This window comes from Polyergus mexicanus, unplaced genomic scaffold (assembly GCF_030449975.1).
Source record: "Polyergus mexicanus isolate NDT 795.1 unplaced genomic scaffold, iyPolMexi1.0 SCAF_15, whole genome shotgun sequence".
NCBI classification, from domain to species: domain Eukaryota; kingdom Metazoa; phylum Arthropoda; class Insecta; order Hymenoptera; family Formicidae; genus Polyergus; species Polyergus mexicanus.
Window position 1 is genome coordinate 352,254 of NW_027223335.1, and position 6,551 is coordinate 358,804.

Below are 6,551 nucleotides of genomic sequence, written 5' to 3' on the forward strand. Positions count from 1 at the left end.
AACCTTTCCATTGAGTGAACGTCTGGTTCCGCCGTTCTGACTTCACTTCCGGTATCGTCCCACCACGAGGAGTCATTTATAGTCGCCTTGACGGTCGGAGAGAGCAAGATGACGAGCGGAGAGGGATAAACAAACGACTAGAGCAATTGCCAGAGCAATCGAGTAAGATAGTTGGACAGCGAGAAAGAAAGAGAGAGAGAGAGAGAGAGAACGTTAAGAGGAAAGAGAGAGAAGCAGAAGAAACAGACATCCCGGACTCACGGGGATAATTTATTCCGCGCTCATACGCGGCCGGGCTCGGCGACGCGCATCCGACGAATATCAAGCTGCTTTTCGTCCGTACTGCGATCTCTCTCGATCACCGATCGTTAGATCCGGAGAGAAGGCGTGAACTCACGTCCACGACGAATTTTCGTTCCTCTCTCGTATTTATCGGCGTTCGTGTCTTCGAACCTTGGTGTCGTAGATGGTACTTTTCAAGTGAATAAAAAATTTTTTAAATATACGTGAACAAATAAAGAGAAAAGTATATGAATTATATTTTATAGAATCGCGATTGATACGCATTTAGATCGATACGTATAGTTTTGGTGGTATAATTGGAGTGCACGTGTTTTAACACAAAATGGATGATACCTTACAGAATCTTTTGTACCTATAGTTGCGAACGCAGATGGGATTTAAAGTTCCTTAATCGGATATGTGCCTAAGAATTTGTGAGAGAAATTCTCTTATAATTCTTCTTTTTATGAAATTAATAACTTAAAGTTATAAAGCGTAAAAGAAGAAATTGGCAAAGTTTAATTATTCCTTAATTTAATTCAGTAACAACTCGTCTCTTATTTCCAAAATAGAATACAACTTTAAAATTTATCTTTCGACAAATATTAATCGCCCACTTCGTCAATAACTTAATTTATGACATCCAAAAATCGAAATAACTAAATAATTTCAGTTTAAACTTTAGTATGCAACATTTATTAAAGTTGAAAATTTATGTTTCTTATTTTTTCTTTCATCACTAGAACTATTTATAGGACAAATAGATGTAGAATAATCTATTCTGATCCAATTATTTTCACATCCCGTGTATATTTAAAATATTTAAAATTTAATTTTTAAGGTCAATCTCGAAATATTTTAATAATTTATTACATAACATTTATTCGAAATAAATTTTATCACGAGATCAATTTTACACGTCACAGAATTAAAAACGTCATTTGCGTGATCGATGTATCCTATCTTCTTTTTTCACGGCCCTGATTCAACGAAACTCGCAGCGCGATCACGAGCAACAATTTGGCCGACGAGCAACTTTGTATCCAGCATCACGGGACAAATTATGGTCTCTGTAATTCGATGCGAGGAAAGGAGGAAAAGTCCACGTACACGCCAACAACTCGGTTTATGGTTCGGCGAGATTTTCACCGCTGGTAATAACACGCTTGCGCCACGCATTGGGAAGCAAAAAAAAAAAAGGGGGGGGGGGATCGAAACGCAGATTAGTGGTTATCGATTGCGTAGACTCATTATGGGGGGATGTAGGGCATGGCAAAGATAAGAGAAAATCGAACGCCTTTTCACGATGACCGGGGGAAAGCTGATTCGAGCGAAGATGGAGAGACGCATGAAGAGCTTGATCTACTCGCTTTTAATTTCTATCTCGATCAGGCTACGTGGCTCTCGAACATCCGAGTGCGTTGATCGTCCTTTTTGTCGTGTGAGATAGGCTAGAATAAATTCCCATCGCACGCTTGATACATTTTTAATACAAGTCGGGATTAAATAGATCTCACGGTCACGAGCTACGGCTTTCAGTTAGAGATAGCGAATTTTAATTAGTATCTTTTGCCATCGTTATATAACCAGCTTTTGTCATTCCTATTGATAAGCGGTATCAATCAATATTCGTGAAAGAATACTCGCGAGATTGATTGAGGTTGTTCATTTTTGTGCATGCGATTATCGGCACAATGTTGATAGTCGACGTAAGATATATGGTAATTAAAATAATTTAACTTCCGTAGTTTAATTTCTTAATTGGAGTTTAAGAAAGTGTAACAGTTACGTCTTTCAGTTACTCGCAGAACGAAGGAGGTAAATATTATTGCGGCTATAAAATTTTGGCGTAAATTCACCCACTCGCTAATCTATCCGTCACTTTTAACCGTCAACGTCCTGATGGATCGTCGCTTCGACGAGATTACTATCTCACTTCTTCACGCTGAGGATCAATCAATGGATAAGAACTTGCGATTGTATCGGCAGAACGCCGTTTTTACGGCGATCCACCTGTCGATTTTACATTCATCCGCCGTTGAAATATTAAAGCAAAATTTCTTTGAAATTTGCTTCGACATAAACTTTTCCCAATATTCGCCGCGTCCGATACAGGAGCTATAAATATGTACGGGAGCTTATATATATTTTTTTGAACATGAACTCGACGCCAACCTACCATCGGCAAATATTTCCAAATACGGGACGCAGTATAGAACCGTAAAATCAATGACAAAATGCGATTAACTGCTACTGCAGTGTGGGATTCGATCAAAGATTCGCGCGCAGAATCTCGTCGATTGATTATCAGAGATTCGATATCTCATTCGAACCCGCGTTTCAATCGTTTCCTATTTTCTCGTTTCCTTCCTTTTTCTCGGCGAACCCGTTTCTCGACGAACGCGATTCACGTGTGGCGAGTGGCGGCCAAGCCCGACATCCACATCCGTGCTTGTCGATCCGAGATTTTTAACGAACCGCATATACCTGCAGCACTTGCCCCATTCGCGGCCGACTTGATGACCGGCTCGCATCCACTATCGATTTCTGCTTATCGAGCCTGATTATATTCGCGCCAAGACGCGTGAGAAACGCGTTTGGAAATTATACATGCGTGTAAGGGATATTATTCTTAAAGAGAATCTATATAGAGTAACTCTGATAATGATTACGATATAATATAATGTTACGTTTATACATATATGGTTTCTCATTGTAATGGTCACTACAATTCTCGAACCACTTTTAATATTTTGTGACAAAAAAAAAAAAATTATAAATAGTTCTTTTAAAGAAGGACAAGTTTCAATAATAAAAATTTAAAGAATACTAATTTTTTAATAAAATTACTCGAAATTGCCCGTAGAAAGTAAGAAAATAATTATTTGTTTTGACGCTGTCAACATTATTACAAAATTATATATTCTTATTTAAAAAATAAATTCAATTGTTTGAGATTTGATTAAAACGCGCGCATGCTCCATCGTTCTATAAATTATAATTATAAAACTTGTTTGTTCACAGAATCACGAATTTCTTACTTACAACAGTTGCGATATTATGTTAACATCCTTTATACAAAATTATATATCAAAATATAAATCGTATTCTTTACAATCATAAATTGTATCTACCGCTAACATTCATCGTTTTACCGCATAAATATATGCTTGTACGAGAGTTTATTTCTCGAATATAAATTATGAAAACGTTATATAGTTATAAGAGACAGGAATGTTCAGTTTGCCATGAATAATAACACTGTTTTATTATGCATTCCTTATATAACCTCCATAGCTGTTATCTCTTCATTTTGCCTACAAGTTTCGTTGTTTGTACTTTATTACGGAAAAAGTTATCGCCGATAGTTACTGTAACGTACTCGCATTGTAATTTTCCTGGGAATGCAAATAGGAGCATCGATCGGATTATTAATCAAAATGTTCTTATGGTCTAGAAATTTTCCAATCAATTCGAGATCCATTTTTCATTAACAAGGATAGTGAGCAATCGATCGATCTCTTCTTATATAAGTAAAAGGATACAGATATTTAGATAGAGAGAATTTACAAAAATATAAAGCGTGTAAAAATTCAAAGATAAAAAAGATATCGATTTATTAAGGAAGCAATAATTCAAGATTGATTATAGAATCTACAAATAAAAGATAAGCTTACGCATACGAAAATATTGTTCTCGAGGTGCGATGCATCATCTGAAACAATAAATTTCGCACTTCTCACGATTCTCGATTCGCTAACACACGATTAAAGACGCGATTAATGGTATCTAGATCTCATCTTGATTTTACAAGCGTCCCTTCCGTCGATATTGCCGTTAGTTTTATACCATATCGTTTCTCATCGTGATATCGTTAGAATAAATCTCGCGGGTTTTATGTAAAAAGTAATATCTCGTTCCTTTTTTTTTTTTTTTTTTTTTAACTCGAGGAACATGTTAATCCTATTTAACCGATATCGGGCGTTTTACTACCATCCTTACTAATACTCGCCTCCAGTTAAAATTCTTCTTAACACTAGACTAAATATGATAAGAGCGTTTAGCGAAATATTATGAATATCATCTAGTCACAGAATGACATTATGTATTGGGTGATTGCATAAGTTCGTGCCCGATTTAAATATAAACTTCAGTAGATTATATTTTAGAGATAACACTTTTATTAATCAATTATATAGTCTCCATTCTTTTCTACAATGATTTTCCAACCATCTATAAGCTTGTCGAATCCATTTTTGAAGAAAGAACTTGGTTTTTCTTGAAAAAAGTTTCTAAGGTGGTTTTCGACAGCTTCCTCGGAATTGAGATTCTTGCCATTCAAACTATTCTGCAAAGACCGGAACGGATAAAAATCTGAAGGCGCAATATCTGGAGAATATGGCGGGTGCTGCAGAATTTCCCATTGCGACTCCTGCAGTTTTCCTGCAGCTTATTCCTTTCAGTCAGGAGATGCGGCACCCACGTATCAAGCTTGGAAATGTATCCAAGCTTTTTTAAATGACGAAAAGCGGTTGAATTATCGATGTTCAGCCTCTCAGCAATATCCTCAGTTGTAATCCTTGGGTTTCTTTCCACTAAGGCATGCACAATGTCATCATCGATGTTAGAAGGCTGTCCAGAGCGGGGTTGATCCTCCATGTTGAAATCACCATTTCGAAATCTGCCAAATCACTTTTTGACTGTTCGAAGAGCAGGAGCGCGGTCCAAATAAACGCTTTGAATATTTTTTTGTGCAATCCCAACACTCACGCCTTTCCGAAATTCATATAGCATTACATGCCGCAAATGCACCTTTCGTTCTCCATTTTTAATGATTTCTCTTATGCACAAATGGACTTATCTGAACAATGTCTGACGCTAAATTGACATAAGACAACGTCATCTATTCGGTGTAAGCAACAATTACCACACGAAAACAATAGAACTCTGCCATGCAGCAACTTAATGCCATATATGAAAATCGGGCACGAACTTATGCAATCATCCAATATAAAAGATACGGCTAATATTATAATTATTCCGTAATCGACTCGTTTGACCCATCGTGTTGGAGATATACAGATCTCTAATCCGCCACGTTCGATGACCGCTACTCGTTCGCCTTCTCTCGTCGTCTTTCTGTTGGACCTTATGCAGTCTCTTAACCCTTTATCACCCGTTCGTTACAGCGATGTGCGAGGCGTATGTGGGAAATGGCAAGTTCGTTCCACGTTGTACGCGACGCAGTCGCATTCGATGTCACATTTAAAATATCTCGTCATCATCGCATTGCAAAATCGATAGGATTCCTTTACCGCCGTTGGACTTTTACTCTCATCGTTATTGTCCCGTGGGCGTCTGCAACGCCCGGCGAATTTCGCGTAGGCGGCGGAATTGTGTCTCGCTGTGATGTAGCGGGCTTTCATCCTGCTCGTGGTGTATAACGCAAAAATTATGATTGTTTCTTGTCTTTACAAAACAACGTATGTGTATAAAAAAAAAGTCTCATTAGAGAAGAAACGTATATAAATCGCCGATAAGTATCTATGGAGTGACCATCGAATTTGCGCTTGTCGTCAATGAGGTAACATATAATTCTTATTCTTCTTCTCAAGAATAATTACAAGTGACGGCGGAGCCGTAAAGTAGCATCCGATTAAATCCATTAATTACGTTTATCTGCTTTTCTAACGGTAACACGCGAAACGCGGAAAATGCAACGGTCGTACACATACGTCGTCGCGATGGGAACCGAAATGATGGTACAGTACGTAACAGTGGTGAACGGCGAGTGTTCGCCACACTTTTAGGGCGGATTTCATTGACCGAGAACGACAGTGGACGCACAACGGTGCCCGTGAGAAAATACGTTAGGGAACAAGTCGACGAAGAAGAAGAAGAAACGGTGGTTACCGATGTGTGCGTCACGGTGAAGAATTTACGTGGTAGGGGTAGGTGGGTCGACCGAGGAAAACTAGACTCCACTATATGGATGCACTTAGTTAGATGGCTCAACCATGCGTGCTTCCCCGCGCTCGCACGAGCGTCACAGGTGAGCCGAGAGACGCTCGAGGAACTAGTCCTGCGTGTGTAGAAAAGGAAGACGAGAACGTGAACGAGAACGGCAAAGTAGGAAAAGATCGAGTCTCCCTCCTCTCTCTCTCTCTTTTAGCTTTCCTCCTCTCGCTCGTTCTAAGATAGAAAAAAGGGATATAGGATAGTTCAAGGTTCATTGTCCATCATTTGCAGTCTTTAACCCCCTATGTACC